At 36.7% G+C, this 19,030-nt stretch overlaps 1 pseudogene; it reads left to right on the top strand.

The window, feature by feature from the left end:
• The first annotated feature begins 1,487 nt into the window (after window positions 1-1,487).
• Window positions 1,488-7,849, top strand: LOC122488286 (annotated as a pseudogene).
• Window positions 7,850-19,030: the final 11,181 nt, after the last annotated feature.

Here is a 19,030-nt window from a genome sequence, read left to right as displayed (position 1 = left end):
ACTGGAAAGCGACATGCAGAAGAATGAACATGGACCACTTTCTTACACCATACACAAAAATAAACTCAAAATAGATGAAAGACCTAAATGTAAGACAGGAAGCCATCAAAATCCTCAAGAAGAAAGCAGGCAAAAACTTCTTTGATCTTGCCCGCAGAAACTTCTTACTCAACATGTCTCTGGAGGCAAGGGAAACAAAAGCAAAAATGAACTATTGGGACCTCCTCAAAATAAAAAGCTTCTGCACAACGAAGGAAACAATCAACAAAACTAAAAAGCAACCGACAGAATGGGAGAATATTTTTGCAAACGACATATCAGATAAAGGGTTAGTATCCAAAATCTAGAAAGAACTTATCAAACTCAACACCCAAAAAACAAATAATCCAGTGAAGAAATAGGCAAAAGACATGAATAGACACTTCTCCAAAGAAGACATCCAGATGGCCAACCAACACATGAAAAAGTGCTCAACATCACTCATCATCAGGGAAATACAAATCAAAACCACAATGAGATACCACCTCACACCTGTCAGAAAGGCTAACATGAACAACTCAGGCAACAACAGATGTTGGCGAGGATGAGGAGAAAGAGGATCTCTTTTGCATTGTTGGTGAGAACGTGAGCTGGTGCAGCCACTCTGGAAAACAGTATGGAGGTTTCTCAAAGAACTAAAAATAGAACTACCCTATAACCCAGCAATTGCACTACTAAGTATTTATCCAAGGAACGCAGGGTTGCTGTTTTGAAGGGACACATGCACCCCAATGTTTATAGCAGCACTATCAACAATAGCCGAAGTATGGAAAGAGCCCAAATGTCCAATGATGGATGAATGGATAAAGAAGATGTGGTACATACATACAATGGAGTATTACTCGGCAATCAAAAAGAATGAAATCTTGCCATTTGCAACTATGTGGATAGAACTGGAGGGTATTATGCTAAGTGAAATTAGTCAGAGAAAGACAAAAATCATATGACTTCACTCATATGAGGACTTTAACACTCTCCACTCTCTGCCCCTCCCCTGTTCACGCTCTCTCAATAATAAATAAATGTTAAAAATTTAAAAAAAAAGAAAGAAAAGAAAAGAAAAGAAATTATCCTTCCATCTCATTTCAAAAAAATAATACGGGGAAATACATTTTAACTCTTAAGAATATAAGGGCAATAAATAGATTCATGAAAAAATAGTAGAGTTGCACTTCACTTTGGTCTCTAGAATAGTCTCAGATAATTTTTCCAACCCCAAAATTGACTCACTTCTCCCAGGAGATATTACTGTAAGATTTATGGCACTTGCCAAAAAATGAAAGGTCTTATCTATCTCTCTCTCTCTCTCTCTCTCTCTCTCTCTCTCTCTCTCTTTTTTTCAGATATGCCTTGTCTCAATAACCCATACTGAAGATTTTCTAGAATAAAGACTCATACCTCTTAGTGTCTTCAGTATCTACCCTGGTTCCCCACACATAATTTCAACGATGATAAATGTGATCCTTGCTAAGAACCTAGCCTCTGTGCCTCATTTTCCTTCATCCTCTGTAAAAGAATACTACTACTATGGTAGGAAAAGATAGGATTCAGTAGGGAAAGATTAGAACCTGAGGTCCTTGGGTAGGGAAAAACACATATTTTGGAACAATGCTGGGAGTGTCTGACCACAGCAAACCCCCTCAGGCATAAGGTTCCTCTTAAGAATGTAACAGACACCACCAACTCCCCCTCAGTTTTCCCTCAGGAATTTGACAAAAAACCTGACTAAAAATAAGTAGACCATAAAACATATGACCCACAAGGAATGGTATGGTCATAGACTACCCCTCACACAATGGAAATGAGCCAATAAGAAATGGACAACACAGCACCTAGAGTTATCCAGCCAATGAGGGTAGAACCTGAGAAGGAATAAGGGGGAAGGGAAGAGGGGGCTGACCAAAACCGTATAAAACAAAGACCCTTGCCTATAGTTGCGGGTATTCACTTTCCAATGCCCCTTCTTTGTAAAGAGTACTTTCATACTATTCTTCCTTTCTTTTTTTTTTTTTTTAATTTTTTTCAACGTTTATTTATTTTTGGGACAGAGAGAGACAGAGCATGAACCGGGGAGGGTCAGAGAGAGAGGGAGACACAGAATCGGAAACAGGCTCCAGGCTCTGAGCCATCAGCCCAGAGCCCGACGCGGGGCTCTAACTCACAGACCGCGAGATCGTGACCTGGCTGAAGTCGGACGCTTAACCGACTGCGCCACCCAGGTGCCCCCTATTCTTCCTTTCTGATCTTATACTCTAATAAACTTTTGCCTGCTACTCAGTTTTGTTCATTTCTTTATTCTTTGAAGCAACAAGCCAACGAATCCTGGGTATTGCGGTAAAAATCCTGCAACACTACTTGTACTTTATAGGGTTATGGTAAAGATTCCATGAGATAATGTAGACATAATGCCTAGCACCCACCTCATCTTGGGTATTGTGATAATTGTACATAGCCTTTAATTATGAAACAAAATAACATTTCCATATTCACCAATTTTTAAACACAAAAAGGAGGTGAAAATTGAAAGCAAGGAAATTAAACTAACAACCAACGTATATTTTAAAATCAATTGTTCTGTCAGGGTCTGAAGGTTTACTTAATAATATTGATGGGGTTCAGGACAAGCCACCCTAGAATGTGCCACTTTGGCATATGGATTATTTGACTGGAAGGCAATCAAGGCATCTCTCAGACTCAAGAAGAGCTTTTTACCTCCCCCTTAACTACCTAAAAAATTTTAGATATGGGACTTGTATCAGGAAGAGAGCAATTACCAGAGATAATTTTTAATCAGAAAGACTTAACTGCATAACATGGCAAACATTTGCTCTTCTCGTCTTCCTATGAATTGTCTTCCTTCCCTTTGAGCCCAGATGCCTACCCTTTTCTCTTTAGCCTAAGATGGCATATATACTATCTTTGACCCTCTAATGCCTGTGTCAGGCTCCCATACATACAAAATTAAATTTGTTTTTTAGTCAATCTGTCTTATTTCAATGTAATATTAGTCCAGCCAAAGAGCCTAGAAGAAAAGAAGGGGAAAGTTTCCTTCCCCTAGAACATCAAAGTCTTCTATGGCTACTCTGGCTCTGATTGTTACTGTGAAAGTGCTAAATTCACATGAGAACAAACCACACGCCTTCCCAACTTGCAAAATAAAATGATTTTGTCAAGTTCATTAACTAGTAAAAAATAAAATTTAAAATAACCTCTAAGAATTATGAAACAGAAAAAAAATTGTCATTTAGCAGGGCATAAAGTTTATTATTTAAAGAAAAAGCTGAAAATTCTTACAATAGTCCAGAAGAAATTATCCAGATTTTTCTACTAAAGCAAATTGTAATCGCATATTTATCTGCTATGACTGATGCTTATGTAGGGATTGAAAATATATAGTGGAAATAAAAGTTTCTGAATCATAAATCAGATTGCAGAAGATGATGCAACCCATGACTCAGGCGAGTACAATAATCATGATCAAAATTATGCATGCATTTTTCATATACACTTTCCAATAGGAATTGTAATTTGAAGTTATCTGCTGATTATCATAAGTGGAGCTGATGTTAGATAAAAATGAATCAAGATATTCAAGTAAAAGCAAGTAAATGTTAAAATATTAATCTGTATATTTGGGGGCAGTTATAAAGAACATGGTGATAATGACCTAAATCTGTACCTAGTATAACTTTGTTTAACAAGTATTTTATATTCCCCAAATATCTGTTGTAAAATTCTTTCAGCGGTAACTAATCTTTCTCTAAACAAACTAGTAGTGGTTTAAAAAAAAAGCGTGAGTTAGAAAAGAGGGGAAAGAGGAGAGAAAAGACAAAGGAAGGGAGAGAAGGTATGCAAGACAGGTATGCAATATAGACATTACTTACTTTTCAAGGAAATGAAGAACAGTAAAGACCCTCAAAGTTCCAGCCCTTCAGGCTATATATGAAATGACTCTTCTTTGTCAAGTATAATTAAAAGAATACATGTAAAAGCAGAATACAGTGACAAAACATAAAGTTTGCCAGTAATTTAATTCTTGAGCTAAGTAATTTTGTGGTCCTATTTCTTAGAATATTTCTTTTTTCTATACAACAAAAATCCTTCTGAAAACAACTATAATGTTTTGGGTTGTTGTTGTTTTTTTTAATGTTTATTTATTTTTGAAACAGACAGAGGGTGAGCAGGGGAGGGGCAGAGAAAGAGGGAGACACAGAATTCCAGGCAGACTCCAGGCTCTGATCTGTCAACACAGCCCAGTGCAGGACTCGACCTCATGAAGCACAAGATCATGACCTGAGCCAAAGTAGGACACTCAACCGACTAAGCCACCCAAGTGCCCCAAAACAACTATAATGTTTATTCATGATGAATCTTTCCATCTTACTATAAAAAATTCTAAAACATGATATTAAATTCCTTGAGAAAGACATCTCTACTTACACTAAAATTCTCCCAACACCTTTTATTCTGAATAGCTTTATTTTATGAGAAAAAAAAAAAAAACTACTGTTTCATAGACAGCTTATCAAATATTCTCTCCTTTAAAAAAGGGGCGGGGGGGGAGACTTTAAATTGGAAAATCCTTCCCCCTGGTTATTCCAGTTGAGAGTTTATTTGACCATACCATTAGGTTCTTGCCTCCATGATTTTATCCTCTGGTGTGTAGAAACAAATTGATAGTCGATGGCATCTAACATAGAGAGAAATTGAGGATTCCTTTAAGGGGAAGAAAAGAAGAGACAGTATTTTTGTTTAAAATGGATTTCAACATAGTTAGGCTCTATTTTCCTTTAAAAATGACAATGTTCTTTTTTACAATTAAAAGCAGAAAAATATTTTTATCTGGGAGCTATTTTTAAACTATGAAGAATATTTAAAATTAATCATTTTCTCCTTTATTAAAAGAAAATAAAAAGGAACAATCATACTTCTTAAAGAATAGATTTTCCAATTCCTTCAAAACAGCCTTCAGAAAAATGTTTCAAATTATTCTTTTTGCGTACCTATTCAACAAATATTCACTGCATGCCTGTCATTGTGCTAGACATAGTTCCAAACCTTACAGAGTTTATGTTTAAAGAGATAAGGACATAAATCACACTAAAGAAAAATTATAGTTCAGATGAGTTTTCATTGTACAAAAAAATATGAACATTTGCATTTCCATAACTAATTTTAACCTTCTTAAAATAATCATTTCAAATAACATAACCCAAAACTTTTGACCTGGATGCTGTGGAGTCAGAAAGTCAAGTTCCAGGTAAAAGAAACTGTGGCAAAGACTTTATGAACAATAAAATAAATATGTAACCTAAATTACTTTAGATCTTAATGAAAAAGAGATTTACTGTACCCTTACTGAATGAACAAAACAAGTCTGATTGCATTTGGAAGTTACCTTTCTAAAACGTTCCTTGAAGATGCTTATCCCAGGATGTATGGGTCCAGAGCTACACCTGGTGGCCAGTTTACAAACTTACAAGAAACTGTTCTAAATCTTTTAATGGAAACTTAGAAGTTATGTCTCTGTTAATCAAAAATATGCATAACAGGGGGAATTTTAAATTTTTAATGAAAAATAAATATAAAAATATTACAGTATTATAACTATATGATAAAGTATAACGACATGTTAGTGGCAGCATTTAAGTGGTGATATATGGATATTCACTGTAAAATTCTTTTAACTTTGTTGTATGTTGGGAAATCTCCATAATAAAATGTTGAAAAAATTAAGGATTTTTAAAAACATTCCACCACTGTTATTTGTAGCACAAACACCTTTTTAGGTATTGTTTCCCTTATGTATGAGCATAATGCATGTCTTTATAATTCATGCTTGTGTAACAGTCTATTATATTGACATACAATGAATTATCAAACAATTTACTTGTTTCACATTTATTCAATTTCCAACTGAATATCTAAAAATTCACATTTTTGTTTCTGTTAAATCATGTTTCTAAGACAAATTTTTATGACTGATATCACTGGAATCAAAGGAGATAAATATTTTTATGGCTCATGAGACATGATCAAACTACTTTATACTAACTTCACACTGCCTTCCTAAATGGAAACCCACACCAATTTAACCACAACCATAGGACCTAACCATTTTAATAATTTGCTGCTTTATTAAGCATAAAAATATAATCCAGAAGTTAATTTGCATTCTTTTATTTTTTAAATTTTTTACATATTTATTTCTGCATTCATCTACTGGAATCTTAATAATTTTCTTATAAATTTGAATAATCACTTTGTTATAACTATTAATCCACTGTCTCCTACACTCAGGTAAGTTTTTCTCATCAGCTACCATTTTTTACCATTTTCATTGTTTATTTTTATACATTCTAATCTGTCAGTATCATCTATTGTGATTTCTTCAATCCATTGAGAACTAAGAAATAGACTATTTCTCCAGAAATATAATAATAAATATTCTAAAATGTTTTGTTTTCTTTTTTTTCCAGTGGGAGCTGTAGGGTTGAGAAGAGCAGGGCTCTCTCCTGTCCCCGCCATTACATATGCTTATCCACTGATATCCATGTACTCTAAAAAGGGGCAGTCATTGAGCAAAAAATACTTTGCCTGCTGGGTTCAAGGCTCCCATTTTACCTGATATTGTGAACTTTGTTCACACCAACTTGCACAAAAACAACAGACAGTACTATGCTGTCAGTGAATTAGCCAGTCATCAAACCAGTGCTGAATCTTGGGGTACTAGCAGGGCAGTGGCTTGAATTCCCAGAGTTTGAGGTGGTGGGACTCACTCTTCTGGCCAGGGTGCTTCTAGAAATATGTGTCATGGGGGCCACATGTTTGTACCAACCACTGGCACCACAGAGTGAACACAACACAAGCAATACGTAATCTGCTCTGCCTTGGCTGCCTCCTCAGCCTTATCATCACTGCTCATGTCTTAAAGATCATCGTATTGAGGAAGTTCCTGAACTTCCTCTGGTAGTTGAAGATAACGTTGAAGGCTACAAGAAGACCAAGGAGGCTGTTTTGCTTCTTAAGACACTTAAAGCCAAGAATGAGATCAAAAAGGTCTATGCCTCTCTGTACATGAGAAATGGCAAGGGCAAAATGTAAAAAAAAAAAAAAAAAAAAAAAAAAAAAAAAAAAAAAAATTGTTGTATCCAATGCAGGGGATCCTGCATTATCTATAATGAGGACAAAAGTACCATCAAGGCCTGCAGAAACATCCCTGGAATTAATCTACTTAATGTAAGTAAACTGAACATTTTGAAACTTGTTCCTCGTGGGCATGTGGGATGTTTCTCCATTTGTACTGAAAGTGCTTTCTGCAGTTAGACGATCTGTATGGCACTTGGCATAAGGCTGCCTCTCTCAAGAGTGACTATAACCTTCCCATGCACAAGATGCTTAATACAGACCTTAGCAGAATCCTGAAAAAGCCCAGAGATCCAAAGAACCCTCTGAGCACCATCCAAGAAGAGTCATCACAGAGTCCTAAAAAAGAATCCACTGAATAACCCGAGTATCATGCTGAACATAAATCCATATGCAAAGACCATGTGCTGGAACAACCATTCTTCACCAGGCCAGGAATCATAAACTCCAGATGGATAAGGCAGCAGTAGGCTTAGAGGCCAAATCAGATGAGAAGGGGTATCTAGGCAAGAAGCCTGTGGGAAGAAAAGAAAGAAGGCTGTTGGTGTGAAGAAGCAGAAGAACCTTTGGTGGGAAAAAGGCTGCAGCTACGAAGAAACCAGCAGCTGAGAAGAAGCCTGCAGAAAAGCAACCCACCACGGAAGAAGCGAAGCCTGCTGCATAAATGTTTACTCCGTAAATGTCAAACCATTATGGACAGCTAATTTTGAAAAAAGACCTGATCAAAGGCACTGAGAAACATGAAAAAAATAAAATAAAATGTTTTCAGGGCACCTAGGTGACTCAGTTGGTTGAGCTTTGGACTACTGATTTCCACTCAGGTCATGATCTCTAGGTTCGTGGGATAAGCCCTGTGTGACTCTGTCTCTCTCAAAATAAATAAATAAACTTTAAAAATAAAATGTTTTTATTTTAATCTATACACATTCAGTTCAGAAAGTAAAGTTCCTTTCCCCCGCATCAGGCTTCACACTGACAGCACAGATCCTGCTTTGGATTCTCTCTCTCTCTCCTTCTCTCTGTGTCTCTGCCCCTCCCCTGCTCATTCTCTCTCTCTCTCTCTGTCTCTCTCTCTGTCTCTCTCTCTGTCTCTCTCTCAAAATAAATAAACTTTAAAAAAGAAGAAGAAGAAGAAGAAGAAGAAGAAGAAGAAGAAGAAGAAGAAGAAGAAGAAGGAGGAGGAGGAAGAGGAGGAGGAGGAGGAGGAGGAGGAGGAGGAGAAAATGTTGCTTTAAGAAGAGAAGAAGGAAATAAAAATGTAGCTGGTAAAACTGAGACTTTATTCTCCCATATCACTGTTTTTATTTTTATTTTTTAAGTTTATTCATTTATTTTGAGAGAGAGAGCGCACCTGTGCATGTGTGTGAGCAGGTGAGGGGCAGAGAACAAGTAAGAGAGGATCCCAAGCAGACTCCATACTGTCAGCATTGAGCCCCACCTGGGGCTCAATCTCACAAGCAGTGAGATCATGACCTGAGCCTAAATCAAAAGTTGGACACTTAACTGACTGAGCCACCCAGAAGCCCCCAGAGCACTGTTTTTAAATGTGGTCCCCCCAAGTAGCTGCATCAGAGATACTTAAGGGCACTTGTTATAAACATACATTCTCAAATCCCATCTCTGTTATATTAAGGCTGAATCTCTGGGTATGGACACTGGGAAATTTCCATTTTTTAAAAAGATAACCAAGTGATTTTCATGCTGATTTTGGCCCAAAATCACAAACCAAGAGTAAGATTCTAGGTGAGTCACACAGTGGGGTTATTAAGATGCCTGACAATCAGGAGATACTCAAATATGTTCTGAATGAATAATACATGCATCTTTTTCTCACAGGATAGTTTTTTGAGGTATAATTCACACACCACAAAATTCACCCTTTTAAAAAAGTGAACAATTCAGTGGTTTTACTATATCCAGAATTGTGAAACCATCACCACTATCAACTAGAGAATATTTCCATCACACCAAAAAAGACATTTCATACCCATTAGTAGTCACACCTTCTCCCTACTACTCCCCATCCTCAGGCAATCCCTAATCTACTTTCTGTCTTGACAAATTTACCTATTCTGGACATTCCACAATACCCAGATATGAAATGTTCAGATAAATGAAATCACACAGTATATAGTCTTTTGTGACTGATTTTCACTTAGTGTCATATTTTTAAGGTTCATCAATATTATGACATGTATTAGTATTTTATTCCTTTGCATTGCCCCATAACATTCCATTGTATGAATATACCATATTACATTTATCATCAGTAGATAAATGGATTTTTTCCATTTTCTGATAAATATGCTGCCATGAATGTTCATGTATGAGGTGTTTGTGTGAACATAAGTTTTCATGTTTGCCAGGCTATATGGTAACTCCATGTGTGACATTTAGGAGAATTGTCAAACTGTTTTTCAAAGCAGCTGCACCATTGTATGTTTCCACCAGCATTCCAGTTTCTACCAGTCCTCCCCAACATTGGTCATCTGACTTTTTGATTGTAACTGTCCTAGTAGGTATGAAGTATCTCATTGTAGTTTGTTTTGCATTTCCCTAATGACTAATGATATTGAGTATTTTCTCGTGTGCTTATTGGCCATTTTTATCTCTTCTTTGGAGAAATGTCTCTTCAGACCCTTTGCCCATTTTTAAATAGTTTTTTTTTACATTATTATTGAGTTGTAAGAGTTATTTAAACTAAATACAAGTCCTCTAGCAGATATAGGAGTTGAAAGTATTTCTCCCATTCTGTGGGTTGTTTTTTTACTTCCTTAATAGTGTCCTTTGAAGCACAAAATTTATAATTTAATAAATTCTAATATATCTAATTTTTCATCTCTTACTTGTGCTTTTGGCATCGTATCTCAGAAAACTTTGCCTAACCCAAGATCACAGAGATTTACATCTATGTTTTTTTCTTCTAAGAGTTTTATAGTATTAGCTCTACATTAGGTCTGTGAACCATTTTGACTTAATTTTTACATACAGTATGAGATAGGAGGTCCAACTTCATTCCTTTACATATCCAGCTGTCTCAGCATCATTTGTTGAAAATACTTCTTTCCTTAGTGAATGTCCTGATACACTTGTTAAAAATCAACTGACCATAATGAAATTTATAAAAGAAACTGTCAATCTTAGGGGCGCCTGGGTGGCTCAGTCGGCTAAGCATCTGACTCTTGATATCAGCTCAGATCATGATCTCTCTGTCATGAGATGAAGCCCCACATTGGGCTGCACTGACAGTGTGGAGCCTGCTTGGGATGCCCTCTCTCTGCCTCTCCCCCGCTTGCTCTGTCTCTCTCAAAACTAAATAAATAAACATTAAAAAAACCTCTCAATCCTATTTCATGGATCTGTATGTCTATCCTTACACCAGCACCCACACCATCTTGATCACTGTTGCTTTATAGTAAGTTTTGAAATTAGGAGTATGTTCCTAGAAAAATTAAATTGTTCTCCTTTTTCAGTATTGTTTTGGCTATTCTTAGTCTATTATATTTCCATATGAATTTTAGCATCAGCTTGTTAATTTCTATAAAAACAGAAGCACAGATTTTGATAGAGATTGTGTTGAATCTTTAGATGATTGGGGAGTATTACCAACTTGCCAATATTATCTTCGAATCCATTATTACTTTGAATTTATTTTGGTCTTCTTTACTTTCTTTTACCAATGTTTCATAGTTTTAGTGTACAAGTTTTACACTTCTTTTGTTAAATTTACTAATTATTCTTTCTGATGTTATTGTAAATGGAATTGTTTTCTTAATTTTGCTTTCAGTTATAGACATTTCTAGGGTATAGAAATGCAATTAATTTTTGTGTAATGATCTTGTGTCTGCAACCATGCTGAACATATTCTAAAAGATTTTTAATGGATTTGTTAAGATTATCTATGTACAAGATCATGTCATTTGCAAATAAGGACAGTTTTACATCTTCCATTTCAATCTAGATGTCTTTTATATCTTTTTCTTGTCTAATTGACCTGGCTAGAACAAAAATAGTCAAGTGTTGAATAGAAGTAGCAGGAGTGGACATCTTTGTCTTGTTACTGGAAAGCATCCATAACCTTTTACCATGAAGTATAATGTTAACTGTGGGTTATTTATAAATATTATCAGGTTGAGGATGTTCCTTATTATTCTTGGTTTGTAGAGTGTTTTTATAAAAGGGTGCTGGATTTTGTCAAATGCTCTTTCTGTATTTATTAACATGATCATGGAGTTTTGTCTTTATTCTGTTAATATAGTATAGTATATTGATTTTCAAATATTAATCAGCCTTGTATTGAGATAAATCCCAGTTGTTCATAGGTATAATCCTTTTTAAATGTTACTAGATATGGAAGAAGGAAAGATGGCAAAGGAGAAGGATCCTGAGTTTACCATGTCCCAAAGATACACCAAGGTAACAGCTAGCACTATGCAACTAACTCTGAAAATTACTTGCAGACTGGCAGAGCAGACCTACCATCGCTGGTTGCAGAGAAAATGCCACATCAAAAAGGGTAGGAGAGGCAGAGATACTGTTTGGAAACAGACCCCCTGAGTGACCAACCACAAATGGGAGGGACAACACAAGCAAAGAGAAGCAAAGGGATCAGACTCCACACTAGGCACTCCCAGTACTGGGGAACTGCACTGGGAAGACGAGCCACCATAATGTCTGGTTTTGAAAACCAGCAGGGCTTAATTCAGAGATTTAAAACTTAGTGGGCTGGGGGCACCTAGGTGGCTCAGTCGGTTGAGTGTCCTCTTGATTTTGGCTCAGAATGTGGTACCAGAGTCAGAGGATCAAGCCCCGTGTCAGGCTCCATGCTCAGATTCTCTCTCTCTCTCCCTCTGCCCCTCTCCCCAACTCATGCACTCTCTATATATATAATTTAAAATTTATATAAATTTTATATATTATAAAACTCTCCTGGCTTAACTCCAGGAGAGCTGGAAGGAAATAGGAAACCAAGTTTCTGACCTTAATACCCAGCATACTAAATAACTCAGCCCAAGACAAAGCACAAAAGCAGCACCTGGGGTATACATAAAGGACATTTACTGACTAGTATTAGAATTTATGCCAGAGGGGCAAGGACCTGCAGATTTCTACAGGAATAAAAGTGCTAGTGGACACCATTTTTCTTCCTCTGCCCAAGTCTGGATAGCCAGACCTTTGCAGGAGCCAGTGCCAACATTCTTCATCTACCTTGCTAGCACCTCGTGCCCTGTTCCATTTTTTCCCTGTGGCCCCACCCCATCCAAACCACTTGCCTCAGAAGTATTCCTTCAAAGCAGCTCCTACCCCACCACACCCAGCAGGAAGTCTCAGCCAGGATCAGTGCCACTCCAAAGTGACACCCTCACTGAGGAGGCAGAGGGGATAACTACACACACCAATGCACCCAGTTCCTGCAGCCAAGCCTTTCAGCTGGCTGTGCAAGGAACAAGCCCGGTCTTTCTGTGGGCATGCAGCTATGACAGAAAGGCTAACTACAGATGGCTATGCTGACTGTTAACCTCACCTACCAATGAGACTGTAGCAGCTTTCACCAAACCATTCAACAATACAGAGAGCAAACGATGCCCGATGCACCTACAGCAGGCAAAGCAGGTCACTGAAGCAAGCTGGGCTAAAAACAATCATGGCTTAGATACAACAGGAGGGTGTAAAGAGCCCACACAGGGGACATCCAGTTCTGGTGACTGGCAGGTGTTGCACTATAGGGTTCCACAAGACCTCTTCTACATAAGACCACTACTTTAAAGACCAGGAAATGTAGCTTACGTACCTAATACATAAAACAAACAGAGAGTTAAATAAACCAAGGAGACAAATATGTCCTAAATGAAAGAACAAGACAAAATCAACAGTAAAAGAGCTAAATGAAATGGAGATACATATGCATGATATAAAATTCACAGTAATGGTCATAGAGATACACACTGGATTTAAGACTGGATGAACTCGATGAGAACTTCAACAAGGAGACAGAAAATTAAAAAGAAAAATAGAACTAGTCAGAACTGAATAAGTCAATAACTGCAAAGAAAAATACACTAGAGGGGCGTGTGGGTGGCTCATTCAGTTAAGTGTCGACTTCAGCTCAGGTCATGATCTCTCAGTCTGTGAGTTTGAGCCCTGCATCCGGCTCTGTACTGACAGCTCAGAGCCTGGAGCTGCTTCGGATTCTGCATCTCCCTCTCTCTCTGCCCCTCCCCTACTCACAGTCTCTCAAAAAAAAAATGAATAAATGTTAAAAAATTTAAAAGAAAAAACACTAGAGGGATTCAAAAGCAGGGTAGAGGATGCAGAACAGATCAATGATGTGGAAGAGAGGATAATGGAAAGCAAGAAAGCTGAGCAGCAAAAAGAAAAATAATAAAAGATGAGAAGGGTTTGAGAGAAATCTGTAGCATCATTGAGAATAATAACATTCACATTATAGGGGTCTCAGAAGGAGAAGAGAAAAGGGAAGAAATAATAGCTGAAGACTTCTCTAGCTGGAGGGGGGGGTTGGGGGTTGCCAGGGAGCACAGAGAATGCCAAACAAGATGAACTCAAAGAAATCCATATCAAGACACATAATAATTAAAATGGCAAAGATTAAAGATAAAGAAAGAATTGTAAAAGTAGCAAGAGAAAAACAACTAGTTACATACAAAGGAAACCCCATAAGGCTATAACCTGATTTTTTAGCAGAAACTGTGCAGGCCAGAAGGGAGTGGCTTAATATATTCAAAATGCTGAAAGAAAAGAACCTACAACGAAGAATACTCTATCCAGCAAGATTATCATTCAAATTAGGAAAGATAAAGAGTTTCTCAAATAAACAAGTGTTAAAGGAATTAATCACCACTGAAACAGCCTTATAAAAATGTTAAAGAGAATTTTTTTCTTTTTTTTTTAACTTATACTGATAATGCTTTATTTTATTTTTTCAGTTGAGAGGTAAGTATACACATAATCATTATGTTTGGTTTTAGGGGTTTTTTTTTTGCATCTTTGCATACTTGAAAAACAATTTTTTAACTGAAAACATTAAAAACCCAGCTGAACATCTATAATACAAAATATTCTTATAATAATTTTTTTTTAATTTATTTAATTTTTAGGGAGACAGAGACAGAGCATGAGCAAGGGAGGGGCAGAGGGAGAGGGACAGAGCCTGCTGTAGGGCTCGACTCACAGACCACAAGATCATGATCTGAGCTGAAGTCAGATGCTTAACCAACTGAGCTACTCAGGAACCCCCAGACAGATAATATTCTTAAGCTCTTGCTCTCCAGGAAGCACCCCCAGAGGCAGATAAGCTCCCTCCTTTGGACTGTGGTCCTTCTCCATATTATATGTTTAAAGTCACAAGAAGTCCTTCTCATGTTGCCATCTGGAACATATAAGGTTAAGTACCATAGGTCACATTATTTTTCCTCATGTCATGAGGCACACTGCAGAACACAGATTCCTTTGTTTTGCTGGCTTGCACCCTGAAGCTTTCTTCACAACCCATGTAATCCAGGAGTACAATGAAGATTCTACTATTTATTTGTCCCATGTTTTATTTCTCCTGGACCTCCCGTGAGATACCTCAGCAGTAGAGCAGACAATCAAACATTTAATCTATGAAGCAGGAAAACTAATGGTGTTTATCCCTCAAGTCAAATGACCAACTGAGCTACTGGGACTAAAGAGAATTCTTTAAATTAAAAGAAAAGGGTATAACTAGAAAAAATTATAAAAGGAATAAATGTCATGCATAAAAGCAAACATGGTAAAGGTAGGAGATCAATCACTTATAAAGCTACTATGAAGGTTAAAAGAAGTAGTAAAATCAATTATATTTATGAATTCACAAAATTTAAAAATGTAAAATATAACAATATATATATATAACATGGAAGGAAAATTAAAAATGTAGTGCTTTTAGAATGTGTTCAAACTTAAGCAACCATCAATTTAATATAGACTGCTATAGGATGTTACATATGAACCTCACAGTAATCACAAAACCTATAATAGATACATAAAAAATAAAGAGTTAAAAAGCTAAGCATAACACTCAAGAAAGCCATCAAACTTTGGGGAAGAGAATAAGATAAGAAAGGAAGAAAGAACTACAAAACAACCAGAAAACAATTAACAAAATGGCAATAAGTACATACCCATGCATAATCACTTTAAATGTAAATGGTCTAAATGCTCTAATAAAAAAACCACAGGGTGGTAGAATGCTTTAAAAAACAAGACCCATCTATATGCTGCCTGCAAGAATCTTACTTCAGACCTAGGGACACATACAGACTGAAAGTGAAAGAATGAAAAAACATAAAACAGGATAGCAATACTTATCAGAGAAAATAGACTTTTTTTTTTAAAAAAGTGGGCTCCATGCCCAACATGGGGCCTGAACTCACAACCCTGAGATCAAGAGTCACATGCTCCAATGACTGGGCCAGCCAGGCACCCTGACAAAATAGACTTCAAAACAAAGACAGTAGCAAGAGAAAAAGGATATTACATAATGATAAAGGGATCAATCCAATAAGAGATAACAATTGTAAAGATTTACATACCCAACATAGAAGCACCTAAATACTTAAAAGTGAATATTAATAGACATAAAAGGAGAAATTGACAGTAATACAATAGTAGGAAACTTTAACACTCCACATACATCAATGGATAGATCACCCACACAGAAAATCAGTAAGGAAAGAGTGTTTTTAAACAACACATTAGACCAAATAGACTAACAGATAAATAAAGAACATTCTATCCAAAAAAAGAATACATATTTGTTTCAAATGCACATGAAACATTCTCCAAGATAGGTCATGTTAGGTTGCAAAACAACCCTCAATAAATTTAAGAAAATTGAAATCATATCAAGCATCTTTCCAACCACAACACGATGAAACTGGAAATCAATTACAAGGAAAAAACTGAAACCTCTTCTTTAAATGTTTGGTCAATTCAGCATGAAGTGATCTTAGCCTGACGTTTCCTTTGTAAGAATTTTATAATTACTAATTCTCTCTCTTTCCTCATTATCTATTCAGATTTTCTGCTTCTTCTAGTGTCAGTTTCACAGGTCTAGGAATTTGTCCATTTCAGTTATGTTATCTAATTTGTTGGCATACAGTTGTTGATAGTACTCCCTTATAATCCTTTTTAATTCTGTAAGGTCTATAGTGAAATTTTTTTTCATTTCTGATTTTAATAACTGGAGTCTTCTTTTTCTCGGTCAGTTTAGTTGAAGTTTTGTCAATTTTGTTGACGTTTACTAAGTACCAACTTTTGCTTTCACGAATTTTCTTTATTGTTTTTCTATTCTTTATTTTGGTTCTCATTTCCTTTCTTCAGCTTGTTTTGGCTTTATTTTGCTCATCTCCTTCTAGTTGTTAACTAGATAGAAACTAAGATTAGATTAGGTTAGTTTTTGATTGACCTCTTACTTCTTTTTTAAGTAACCTGCTGTCCATTAGGTCTCAGGCCTCCATGGTGTTGCTCAGCAAGCAGATATCCCACTGCACTCTCGTCACATTGCCTCCTGGCATCAAGGCTGGATGGTTGTTGAAACTAGCTGGAAACCAATCTACAAACTGAACAGAGTTCCTTGACTTCATGGCTGTAATTGCAGCATTCACATCCTTAGGGACCATATCCCCTCTGTATAGTAAGCAGCAGGCCATATACTTGCCAAGTTGAAAATCACACTTGACTGGTTGGCTAGAGAACTTAAAGAAAATAGTGGTATGACTGACACAGAGATCTACTTGCAGTAGGTTTTGTCAGCAGAGATGATGAGGGCAAAGGCTGTCATGGGGAAATGTATTCTCAGATAAGGTACAGTGTTAGTCTGGAACTCAATTAGGTCTACATTCAAGGACCCTTCAAACCAGAGGGAAACAGTAATGGAAGATCTATCAGCCTATTTATGCAGTAATAAGACAGGTGTTCTACCCCAACTACATGATGGCACATGTCATAGATGGTCATGGGTGGTGAGGATAGAGCTGTAAGGCTCTACTGCAGCAGTGGGGATCCTGAGCGCTGGATACACAAAGAACTCCCAATTTAATCTTCCTGCTATATTCTATCAAAAGCCACACTATTAAGAGATATGTGAATCCTAATTCAACACCTCCTCCAAAGCTTAAGAAAATTAAAAATCCCTTTCCCTTAAGTCCTCTAGTGTTCTGCCAGCTTTTGGATCATCTCTAGTTCAAGACTGACAATCTCTGACCCCACAGAGTTGTGAACCCAGGCGTGGCTGTTTGTAGCATCTTCCTTCCGTTATGCTAAGAAGCTGCTCTAGGTGGAAGAGTGAATGGTACTTCCCTGTAAGAATTCCATCTACAACAGTTGGTTCTTGATCTGGGAGGGGTTCCTTGGGCACACACTTCCCAGCTCTTGCCTCACAAAAAAAGGTATCAAAAGGCACTCATAGTCTCCATTTTAATTTTTCCAACTGATGCTTTTTATTGTCAAGAATGATGTCGCCTGGCTGGATTCCATATTCCAGGCAACTGTGTTCCCAGAAAGTGCCCCCAATCTGAATACCAACTTCGCCAATGTTAACAGAAGGGCATTTCCTCTTGTTGATCTGAAGGTGTCAACACTGCCCTGTGATAGTGATTCTAAATTGTCTCCTAAAGACAGCACATAATCTGATATTTTTACATATACTTTTCCAGTTTGTATCTTTTGATTAGAAAGCTTAATATACTTTATATACCATAAAATACATTTTATGTATCATTTTATGTACAATAAAATATATTAAGCTTTCTCTTAATTTTTCTATTGTCTTCTTTAGTGTTCGATATTTCTAATATACCATTCCCTTGTTTCCCCTTTACATTTTTTATTTACTTAATGGCTTCCCCAGTAACTACAATTAAAACTTTACTTAAAACAATCTAGTTTGCTAGCTTTAATTTCAATAGGAAACAAAAACTTTACCCCAACATATTTCCATTTGCTCCCCTCTCCTTTGTGCTATAATTGTCATACAATTTGTATCTTTACACATTTTAAGCCCCTTCAGTTTTATAATTAATGCTTTATGTAGTTTTCTTTTAAATCAGACAGAAGAATTACAAACAAAAATACATATTGTCATTTGTATTTACCTATGTAGTTACCTTTACCAGTGTCTGTATTTCTGTGTATGGATTGAAGTTACTATCTACTGTGCCTTTACTTCAGCCTGTATTTTTTTTGTAGAGCAGGTATTCTCTCAATTTTTGTGTATGTAACAATGTCTTAATGTTATAATGTCTTAATAACACCTTCATTTTTGCTAGATATAAAATTTTGGTTGAGAGGGTTCTCTTCTAACACTTTGAATATGTCATCCAAATGAATTCTAGCCTCTATTTTTTTTAAGGTTATTTGTTTTGAGTGAGAGAGAGAGAGAGAGTGCACATGTGTGCACACACAAGAGTGGGGCAGGGGCAGACAGAGAGGGAGAGAGAGAGAATCCCAAGCAGGCTCCACACTGTCAGCGCAGACACGCTGACCACGAACCATGAGATCATGACCTGAGCTGAAATCAAGAGTGGGAGGTTTAACTGACTGAGCCACCCAGGCAGCCCTAGCCTCTGTTATTTCTGATGAAAAATCAGCTGTTACTCTTATTGAGGATACCTTGTACTCAATTAGTCATTTCTCTTGCTACTTTCAAGATTCCCACTTTAGCTTAGCTTTTAATAGCTTATGATATGTTTGGTGGTAGATCTCTTCAAGTTTATCTTACTTGGAGTTTTCTAAACTTGAATATGCAGATTCATAATTTTCATGAAATTTGGAAAATTTTCAGCAATTTCTTCAAATATTCTTT

Source organism: Prionailurus bengalensis, chromosome A2, assembly GCF_016509475.1.
Source record: "Prionailurus bengalensis isolate Pbe53 chromosome A2, Fcat_Pben_1.1_paternal_pri, whole genome shotgun sequence".
Taxonomy (NCBI): Eukaryota; Metazoa; Chordata; class Mammalia; order Carnivora; family Felidae; genus Prionailurus; species Prionailurus bengalensis.
The sequence above is the reverse complement of the archived record's forward strand: the minus strand, read 5'-3'. Positions and strand labels throughout refer to the sequence as shown.